Source organism: Pinus tabuliformis, chromosome 2_2, assembly GCF_031772625.1.
Source record: "Pinus tabuliformis cultivar Carrire ecotype Pingquan chromosome 2_2, CPIR1, whole genome shotgun sequence".
Taxonomy (NCBI): Eukaryota; Viridiplantae; Streptophyta; class Pinopsida; order Pinales; family Pinaceae; genus Pinus; species Pinus tabuliformis.
Genome location: NC_142300.1, coordinates 582,873,401 through 582,885,566, shown reverse-complemented (window position 1 = coordinate 582,885,566; position 12,166 = coordinate 582,873,401).

Here is a 12,166-nt window from a genome sequence, read left to right as displayed (position 1 = left end):
ATGTTGTTTCTGGAATGTCTTTAGTCTTCATTCTGATTTGATGATATCCTGAATGAAGATCCAACTTGGTGAAGTAAATTGATCCATGCAATTCATCCAGTAATTCATCAATGACAAGAATGGGAAAGTTATCTTTAATAGTGAACTTGTTGAGCTCCCTATAATTTGGACACATGCATCATGATCCATCCTTCTTGTGCACCAATACTACTAGAGCAAAGAAAGAACTTTGACTTGGTTGAATTATACCAGCCTCTAGCATTTCTCGAACCATATGTTCAATTTCACTCTTTTGGGCATAGGGATATCTATACAACTTGATGTTTGGAGAAACACTTCCTGGAATCAGTTTAATAGCATGATCATGATCATGAATAGGTGGGAGACCTTTAGGAGTCTCAAATACCTTGGAATGATTGTCCAAGACTTTTTGGAGATCTAGAGAAATAGATGATTCCAATGTGGAAACATCTAGCGAACATAATTGTGCAATTACACCTCTTTGTTCCTTTTTTAGAATTTTTGTCATACCATTAGAGTTAATTATCTTTCCTGGTTTCCCTGCAATACCCCTTAATTCAACTTCCTTTCCTTCCACATAAAATTTCATGAAAAGTTCTTGAAAATTAAAAGCTATTGTACCCAAGGATTGTAGCCATTGGACTCCTAGTACAACATCAGCACCTCCCACTGGAATGGAAAGCATTGGGCTAGTCAATACATATTCTCCCATGCATAGCTTGATATTATGGCACTTTCCAGAGAAATTTATTGTTCCTCCATTTGCAACCATCACTTGACACTCTGGTGCTGGATATAAGAAGCAATTCAATTCTTTTGCTACCTTACAAAGAATAAAATTGTGGGTACTTCCTAAATCAATCAACATTATTACCTTTTTCTTCTTGATTTGTCCTTCTATCTTGATGGTTTGAGGAGTGGTAATTCCTGCCAATGCATTACAAGATATTGTCAGATTCATTTCTTCTTTATCTAGGCTTTGTTCCTGGAGTATATCCTCTTCTTTTGACCTTTCTTGCTCCTTTTCTTCTTCCTCTTCACAATCTATGTAGAATAATTTCTTCCAAGCACACTTATGACCTTTAGTGTTTTTGCTATTACAACTGTAACAAAGCCCTTTTGCTCTTTTTTCTTCCAATTGTTGTGGTGTCAACCTTATAGGTTGTGGAAGACTATAGGCAACAACACTTCCATCTTTATAGTTGTGAGAGGTATGCTTCCTGGTTGCCATAATTTTTCTCTCCATTTTTCTTGCTAACCTGAATGCCTTCTCTAATGAATTGGGTTCCCAAAGGTGAATATCATGTTGGATATTATCATTTAAAATCCCAATGAACACATCAATCCTATGCTCCTCTGGAATATTTTTTACCCTTATGTTCAATTTTTGGAACTCCTCAATGTGCTCCATTATTGAACCCTTTTGTTTGAGACTTATCAATTGGCTAAAAAAAGTGTTACTTTTTATATCTTCATAATGTGCTGTCAATTCTTCCGTAAAAATTTCCCAAGTGATAATTTATTTACAAGAGCAAAGCCATTGATACCATACAAATTGATTTGGCTCCAAATATAAAGTTGCAATACGTACCTTTTGTGTGTTTTGCACATTATTGAGATCGAGAAATTGTTCTATCTGTAATATCCATGTTGCGGGATCCATGCCATCAAACTTCCTCATATCGATTTTTGGAATATGGTGGGTCTTTGATCCAACATTAGAGTCTATGGAATCATGATTAACATTTCTTTTGTTCTCATCATGAGTTTCCTTTACTACCCTTTCACCATTAGTGACCATTTCTTGTAGAAACTTATTCATATTTATCTTCAATTCTTCCATCTTATCATCCAAGCCATCAATTTTAGCATCCATGCCATTCATCTTAGCTTCCATGCCATCCATCTTAGCTTCTACATCTTTTCTTAAACCATCCATCTTAGATTCTGTTGGTTTTTTTGCAAGTGACACTTGTTGCACTTGGTCTCGTAATTTTGATATATCATGTTGCATTTCTTCCTCTTCTTCATGAGTCATGTTAGATATTTCATGTTGCTTACTAGGTGTTTGCATTTTCTTTCCTCAGGGCATCAATTACCGATTCAAACTAATTTTTCGAACCAAGCTTATGCAGAAATTTAAAAAAAACTACACACCTTTTTTCACTTTGTAGAAGCTTGATATTGAATCTGATGTATCTCTACAATTTTCAATCATCTAGTTTTGGAATTGCGACCTGTAGTAGCCCTCTGTGTCCTTTTTCCAATGCCACCAGTCTGATCCAAACTAGATTCTCCAAGGAAGAGTTATGCACAATCTCCCAAGATGACCTGATTATAAACTAGTCAGTAGAGAGAACTTGTACGATGTGCCACGAGTCACTGTTTCGACCTTTGGCTCTGAAAAATATATACAAGAAACTACAATCCGTCCTCTTTCTATACCTTCTTACAAAATTTCAATCTGATGCTCAGAGAGAAAGTTATGACGATTTTCCCCAGGTCACCTGTTTGGAATGTAATTTAGGAGTCTGCAAAAAGACCAAATTCCTCAGATCATATCTCTGCAAATATAGCGTGAAAACCTCTGAAATTCAGGCCCGAGATTCAGCGCGATTTCCTCTCAAACATTTTTTTTCATGATTTTGAAACGTCACAGAAAAAAAGTTATAGCGAAAATTCCATGATGACCTGTTTGGAGCAACGAAATCCTAGAATCCAAAGCTCTGAAACCAAATGTTATGAAACCAGCTCACAAAAAGATAGAAAAGAGAGATCAACGCCTTAGAATTCAGCCTCTTCGAGGGGGAAACCTCCTTTACATTGCAAATGAACAATTCTTAGATGATTCAAATGAAAAAACCTCCTTTCTATATATAGGAGTCTAAGGAGTCACAATATAACCCAGCTGACGTGACAATAATAATATAAAGCCACAAAAATAACAATAGAGAGATTCTATGGGGCACAGTAATAACAATATGGGGACAACAGGGGCACAACAATATTAATAAGGGATACAACTACAATAGTAATGGGGTAATCACTAGTATTATAGGGACCCAACATAATCTCAAGTAATCGCTCATTTCTTAAGTTTGAGTAGACTATATTAGTCTTAGTAAACATTAATCATCATTATCATATATTAAAATTATTAAACTTACTATGTAAAAATAAAATTAAAATATATAATAAATAAAATTTTAAAAAATACAAAAAAAATTACATATAAATACGAATTAAACAAAATAATAAATATATACAATGAACCTCATCACTATTTATATTCCAAATACTAAACATATTTATAAATAAGATAACTATTTCCATAGAATATGGACCCCTCAAATTATATAAATATTTAGAAATAAAATGGAAATTACAATTACAAGTGGTTTCATCTAAACATATTTGGAAAAAAATAATTACAATAATGATTTATCTAAACATATTTGGAAAAAATTAATTACAATAATGATTTATTTAACGACATGTTGATATTTATAGAAATATGTAATATGAAGGTTCAAAAGCACACGTATTGTCCTTTTCCCATTAATGAATTACTCAAATATTTCCTTTTAATATCTTGAAATTTCCTAATTATTCAAATATTTGCTTTGATATTTTGAAAGTTTTATTCGAAATTGAATTCAAACGCAAAAAATGTATTGTTTTTGGATGATTTTTCATCTCATATGATTCTATGTAATTTTTTGACCATCCTAAATATAAAAGAACTATCTAATTAGGTGACTAACATAATATGTTTTTTCCATCATTGAATATAAAAATATTTTGTAGGGTTGGATTTATCTTCCATACAAAATAATCAATGAGGGAAGATTACATATCATTTATGTGCTTTTGGCTTGGAGCAACCTTGGGATCTTGCATAGTAGAAATATAGTATGGTTTCAAAGGAAAAAGTTCAACCATTATGGCTAAATACAAACGTATTAGAATTTCAGTAAACTTGGTCGATGTTAAAACTGTAACAACAATTCAATTAAAAGAACATGTACAAATGAATTTGCTTAAGTTATCAAAACTAGTGATAATGTTTTTTGAAACTAAATGATAATTATTGAGATGTAACGTAACAATCTCTCGATAATAAAACCATTTCCTTGCGGAGGAATGTTTTTTTTAAACTGTCATTAGTTTTTTTTTTCTATCATTATTTTTCTATTGTTGTATGCTTGAATAAACCTTGAATACCAACAGAGCTCAGGGATAAAATAGAAGTGGCATAAAAGTCGAGGTCATTTTTTTTTTTAAATTAGAGTCAAATAGAGTCGAGCCTTAGGAAGGAAGCAGTAGACACAAAATTCGGAGAAACCCTCATTGTAGTGAAAGCATGATGGAAAACATACCCCATTGCGGTGAAGGTATAGGGAAAACAACTGTTTGTCTGGAGAAAAACAGCCTTTTGGAGGAAAGTTGGTCAAGCAAAATGAGTTGTAGCTCATTTTCTATGAAGTTGGTCATCAGTTCACATAGAACCAAGTCCACGACTAGCATGTGGAGACACACCAACCATCCCATTTTTTTTTGGTTGAGATCAAGATTTGATTAATTAGCAGAGTTGCTAACTATGCCCATGAAGGAGCACAACCTTAAAAAAAAAGGTGGGTACACCATTTTTAATTTTGTGACGATTATTTAAAATTATTTTGGTGAAGTCAATAAACCTTGGAGCACATTGTTTGGAAGATTTTTTTTGTGCGAAGAAAACCCTATATTAATGTGAATAAATTATATATATATTTTGGAGGTTCATATCTTTATATGAAAAAAATTATATTGGTAAAGAAATGATTTTAGCGGGGATTGAAAAATGATGTTTTGAAAAATAAAGTGGGGTTTATGAAATTGGTTTTAAAAGATACAAAGTTTTCTAAGTTGGGGGTTTTCTAATAGTTTACTTTGTTTTTTTTTTTTTTTATAAGAAAAATGGGGTTGTGGAAGTGCTTAGTTTTCTTGATTAATACATTAAAATTTTTCAATTAAGAAAGAGATTCTATGTAAAAGATAATGTTAAATGTTAAATTTGACGTTGAAAAATTAATTGAAAAAATAATTCAAAGCATGGAATAAAAAATTGGAGATGTATTATTACAATAAGCATTGCACAAAACATTAGGCAGTAGGAGTAAGAAGCTTCTAATGATGTTTGATGAAGAGTGGGGTCACCTACTTAATGTTTTTTTGTTTAACATCACTGATAAAGTGACAACAACATGCTTGTGGACCAAGTTGGAGGTGTTTACATGACAAAATCCCTGATGGACCGAATCTAGTTGAAGAGGTAGTTGTATAGTTTAAAGATGAAAGAAGATACAAAATTTGTAGATCACTTGAATATTTTTAATACTCTTATTTTCAAGATAAATAACATATATGCCAAACTTGATGGTGAAGTTGCGCATTTACACAATTGTTTTCAATTCATGAATTGTGGGACCATTTTGTAACATCCTTTGGCTTAACCACAATTATGACTCTTGAATTTGATATTGTTGTTGGACCTTTTCTATCTAAAGAGGTGAGAAGGAAATCAAACATTGAAACTTCCACACCAAAAGCAGTGATGGTTAGAGGTTGTTGTAGAGAGAAAGGAGATAAATTGAATTAGGTTCATGTATGATTGATGAAGTGTTGTCTACTTTTAATGTTCCTAAATACTATGTAGATTTTCTATTAGATTTTCATGCTTCTCACATATGTTTCCATATAAAAATTGGTTTTCAACATATGAATTTGTTGATGGCGTAATTGTTCTTATGGTTAATACTATTTTCTATAAGATTGTTGTAATTGGGAGTGTCAAAATCAATACTTTTATGGTATTGTAAGAATGTTAACATTTGTGAGACATGTACCTAAGTTAAAGAAAAATAAAATTTCTTTGGCAACTTTAGATTATAGTGGTAATAAGTGGATAAGTCAAGGTGGAGCACTAAAAGTGTCCAAGGGAACTTTAGTGGTCATGAAGGATACCAAGACATGAAAATTTTACAAACTGGAAGGAATTACTTAGATCAATGAATCATTAGTGGCATATCATAAGGTTGCTAAATCTACTTGTTCATGGCATCAATGACTATGTCATACGAGTGAGAAATGACTAAAGGTATCGATAAACTGCAAGTTACTTCCAAATTTGGAATCTTTGAATTTGAATCATTGCAAACATTGTTTATTTGAAAAACAATGTATATAGAAGTTGAATGTAGACAATCATAGTAGTAAATATATCCTTGATTAGATTCATTCAGATGTTTTAGGGCTATTCCCTATAGTTTATTTCAAAGAGTTGCCACCTTTTATTACATTGATAAATGATTTCTCCATAAAAGTGTGGGTCCATGCATTGAAAAAGAAAAGATGATGTGTTTAATATTTTTAAACAATTTAGAACTATGGTAGAAAAGAGAACTAAAATACAATAAAATGTTTAATAATAGATAATGGAGGTAAGTTCACTTCTTTAGAGTTTGAAGAATATTGCAAGGAATCTAGGATAATGAGACAAAAAACCATAGTTTACACTTCTCAGCAAATGGTGTGGCAAAATGTGTAAACATGACTCTTATAGAAAGTTAAAGGAGCATACTCAACAATACCAGTTTGTAATAGGAGATATGGGAAGAAGCAGTTAATAATGCTTGTTATCCTTCAAATTAGTCACCATCGATTACAATAAACAGTGAAATCCCTTAAGAGGTATGGCAAGTCATCCCTCTAATTATCCAACTTTTGACATTTTTGGTTGTGAAGCATATGTTGTTACTCCTAAGAATCAATGTTCTAAATTAGACCATAAATCAAAGAAAATTGTATTTTTTAGTTATAATGACATTGCTAAGGGATATATATTATGGGATCCTACTACCCATGAAATCACCATCACCAAAGATGTGATATTCAATGAATCTTCTCTCATTAAATTAGATAGTGTAGTAGATGTCTTGAAATAAGAACATGTATAGGATTAGACATCAAATCAAAAAAATTAGTTTCGGACTAAACCAAGGAAAGTTTTAGGAATCGAATCTTATTTTAAAGTTTACAAACCTTGGTGAATCTTACTTGTCCCTCATATGAAAATTGTAAAATGTTTGACACTATTTTTGTTAAAATATTCAAATTTCTAATGATTTTATACAACCTCTATAAATTGTAGTGATTTTTAAGTTAAAATAATTTTATCCTATAAAATTAAGGCGAATCATGCTTAGAAAAAATGGAAATTGGCAAATCCTTTTCATGGAAAAGACATGGAAAGCTAGCCCATTTATGAATATTCACCCCTAAACTTTTCCCTGCATTTAATTTTTTACAAACACATGGAAGAAATATGAAACATATTAGGAAAAACAAGTCATAGATGCTGAAGTGACTGATGAAAATGTGGAAATTCCAAAACCAACGCTGAGAATATTTACATGAGAGAGAAAACCTATTAAAAGGTAAATTGATTTCACTTCATATGTTTCTTTGGTTACTGGCAATGGGGAACCTTCGTGTGATTAAGAAACAATATACGATATTAATAATAGAAAATAGAAGGAAGTAGTGAAAGAATAAATGGATTCATTAGAGAAAAACAAAACATAAGACCTAGTATACCTTTTGAAAGATAGAAAATTAGTTGGACGTAAATGGGTCTACAAATTGAAAAGAGTTGTTGATGGTAATATTGGAAAGTATAAAACTATAATGGTTTCAAAAGTATATTCACATATGGAAGGTGAAGATTTACATGAATTTTTTTTCTAGTTGCTAAAATTGCATCTATTTATATTGTGTTGGCACTAGTTGCTTTGCTTGATTTAGAGTTAGAGAAATCAGATGTTAAAACAATGTTCTTGCATGGAATAGACAGAATGTTTTGTCCAACATCATAATAGAAGATTAGTTTGAATATCAAAAAATCGTTGTATGGCCTAAAGAAATTACTTAGGCACTGGCACAAGAAGTTTGATTCCTTCATGATGAGGTAAAATTATACAAGGAGTATGACCATTCTATATACTTTAAAAGTTTGAATGTTATATTAATTATCTTAGTGTTATATGTCGAATATATGCTTGTTATAAGTAAAAACATGGAAAAAATGAAAAATGTGAAGTCTTAGATGGCTAGGACATTGGATATGAAGGATGCAGGACCTACAAAACAAATCTTGGGCATTGAAATACACAAAAATATAAAAATTCATAAGCTCGAGTTTTCATAGTAGAAGTATCTTGAGAAAAGATTTGCAAATTTTGCGATGAATAATGGGAAATTAATTAATATCCCTTTTCCTTCCCATTTTAATCTTTCTTCAGTTTTATGTCCTAATAGTGAAGAAGAAAATGATTATATGTCTTGTGTACCATATGGAAATGCAATAGGAAGTTTGATGTATGTGATGGTATGTATTAGACCAAATATTTCACATGTAATCAATGTTGTGAGATGTTTCATTTAAAAAAAAAAAGAAAAAAATATTGGGCTACAGTGAAATGGGTACTTCGATAAGTTATAGGTACAAATGATTATTGCATCACCTTTAATGTTTGTAATGAGTATTTCTACAGATATGTTGATTCAAATTTTGCAAGTGATTTTGACAAGATAAGGCCTGCTTCAGGATATGTCTTTACTCTTATGGGGGGTCCATTAGTTGGATTTATTTATCCACCATAGAGGTAGAGCACATTGTTGTCTCACATACTTGGAAAGAGGATATTTGATTGAAGGGTATTCTAGGTGAATTTGGAAGAATGTAGAACAACATAATTATATTTTGCAATGGTCAAAGTGTTATACATTTGGCTGCAAATCCAGCTTATCATAGTAAGACTAAGCATATTGATAGAAAGTACCAATTTGTAAGACACATCATCTATGGAGGTGGATTAGATCCTAAAAAGGTTTACACTCAAGAGAATTGTGCATACATGTTTACAAAACCAATGTTATTAGAGAAGTTTTGGTGGTGTTTTCCGTCTTTTAAATTATAAAAAACGTGATGACATGACTTTGGCTAGGTCAAGGTATCAGGAAATCATTTTCAAAGTGAATATTGTTCAAAGTATGACAACAATTCAATTAAAAGAATGAATTTACGAGAGTAAATTTTACTTTGGTTACTCTAACACTGCTAGATTTTCAAAACTAAATGATAGTTATCAACACTATTGTAACTATGCCTACTTCGTTATGAAGCATGCGAGATTGAGATGTAATATAAGTATGATTGTAATAATGTTTTGATAATGAAACATTTTCATTTCTTATATATGTGTCATTGAAAATTCATCATGGTTTTTCCACGTAAACTCTATGTGTGTTAGTAATTTTTCTTTCATTATTTCTTTATTATTGTATTACTGAATAGATCATGAATACCAGCAATAAATTATTATAAAAATTATTACCAATAATGATACAAAATTTTAAAATAAAAATACTTTGTTTATCATCCAACAATAATGTAATAATTTAAAATCACTATTCTTTAATTTATTGTTTGAGTATGAGAAACAATAAAAATATGAATTTCAGGATGAGAAATAGAATGTCTCCTTTCCAATATGATGTTCACCACTTTATTGATTGTTATTTCAACACAAGCATGCTAGACCAAAAATTATAATGAAATAAGGTTCTTAACAACAATTAAAAATGATGATCCCTCAAAAGGAAGTTGTCTAAAATTAGAAGCTTGTTTCTGAGTGACCTACAATAGAAACTTCAAACTTTTATTTCCATGCTATGATCCTTAGTTATGTCATTGGTTATGAGTTCTTAGTCATCTGTTCAAGAGAACTTTTACTCCCATGTTTTAAAGGAGATGATTATAACAAATAAATGTATAAACTTGTAAGATGAGGAGCTGATACTTATAAATGGGTGAAGATTTATTTAATAGTAAACCTTTAAATGTATAACCTGATTTAGTTTTTCCCAACTCACTTTAATTTCAAAGAAACCAATAGTACGACATTCAAACAAAGAGGGTAACTATATATTATAAGAAACCAAAAGTACATATGCATTAATTAATTATTCACTATCATTAATAGATATAAAGTATAATACAATGTACAACACCCATAATACATATCCCTAAAACTATAATTATCCTTTAAAATCAACCAAATAAATATCTAATATCTTTTTTTTCATAGTTTTCTTCTTGAACTCCAAGCCTTAAAATGTTCATGTCAAAATTCTTCTCATTATTCCAACGAGTAATTTTTTAGGATATATTATTTCATTGCACATGCCCTCTTTAAGATATATTAAGAAATGAAAATGTATATAAAAGAAGTTTCTCTATATCCAATGTTTACTCTCTAATCATATTTTGTTATTTGAAAAATAGCATGACACAAAACTTTCAAAGGACTAAATATATTTGCCTATAATGTTGCATCAAGGAAAGAGAAAGGGTGTCTAGCTTTTATTTTATCAAACTATATTTGACATTGGCAATAACAAAATTAGTGTTGAATGCAATTATTTTCAATCTATCCAAGAGGCATTAGAAGCAAGTACTTTCAAAACCAAAATAATTTTAATTGAAGTTATTATTGTAATAAAGATCTACTCATACAGGTTAATGAGAAATTGTTGAGGAAACTAAGAAGTCATATCAATACTATTCACATAGCATCTTCTTGAATGTAGGCTATAATTATCTAGATTAACTTGGTGATTTCATTATTCTCAACATAATATAGGATATTAAGATGTTAGAGTAGTAAGTGACTTGAAAGTAATATTTATTATAAATTTCCAAGTTTTACTGTTCAATTGTGGCTGCAATTTAATATCTTCATGTACGTACATTGTCAATACCTAATTACTAGGTCCATAATTTCCAAAATTCTAGTCACATGTTTCACTCCAATGGATTGTATGTGACTCTTGCCCCTAGAATATTTGAAGTGAACAAATAATTTTTTTTACATGTAAATATACTAAACAAAGATTACGAAACAATTAACATTGTATTAACAGCTAGTCACAATCCAATTTCTTGTTAGACTGACTTCAACAATAAATTATATCATAACAAATTTGAGTATATATTTATAATCATGTGAACCATGGAACTTCACACCCGTTCATCATGCTTAGAAAATGAGATATTTCTTCTTTTATGATTGGCATCATGGAGAATTGAAAGGCCCACTATTAGAGAATGACTCAAAATAATGTAACAAAAATAAAATATACAAAATTGTTGTAGGAAAAGTATCCAAAATGTTACCATCCCCAATAAAATTAACTTTCAAACTTATAATGGACATGTTGAAAGTGTTTTTGATTTGTAACAAAAATAAAATATACAAAATTGTTGTAGGAAAAGTATCCAAAATGTTACCATCCACAATAAAATTAACTTTCAAACTTATAATGGACATGTTGAAAGTGTTTTTGATTTCTTTATTGTGAATGATTTAATGCTTAATAAAGACTAAGATACTAACCAAAAGAACATTAACACTCCCTAATTTTGATACTACTAATAGAATTCAAAAAAGTTAATATATTATATGGGTAAATCAAGTCAATGAGGAAAAAAGTGAAAATATTAGCAAAAGAATACAAATAATTCAAAATAAGCAATGTCCTAACCAAAATATTTTATCCCATTAATATTTTTTGGATATTTTTTTTTATATAGGTAATGTTGTTAAATTATTGAAAATAATTGCATATAAAATTCATTTTAAAAATTAAAACAAAATTGTTAAGAGTATGTTGTATTTTTTTATTTTTTAATATGAATTATCTGATGTTAAAAATATCATAAGAATGTAATAATTGATATCTATTTTTTTTTGTTTTCAAAGAAATGGGTAGGGATTTGGTATTATAATAAAAAATTGGAATCTGGGCTAGAACCCTTATAAAATGCTTTATGTTCAAAAAATACATTGCATTCGGAAGCCCAAAAGATAGAGTCTCTATGCTTATGCCAAAATTTTCCAACAAGTCTAAATAGTAGCCTTCTATAGAATATACAAAAAATCCTAACAATAATATGTATCTACACGACATCAGAAGACTTCAAAATTTAATAGATTATCTGAGAGGGAGTATCCCTTCATCACCAATGTATCCATGCAGTTGT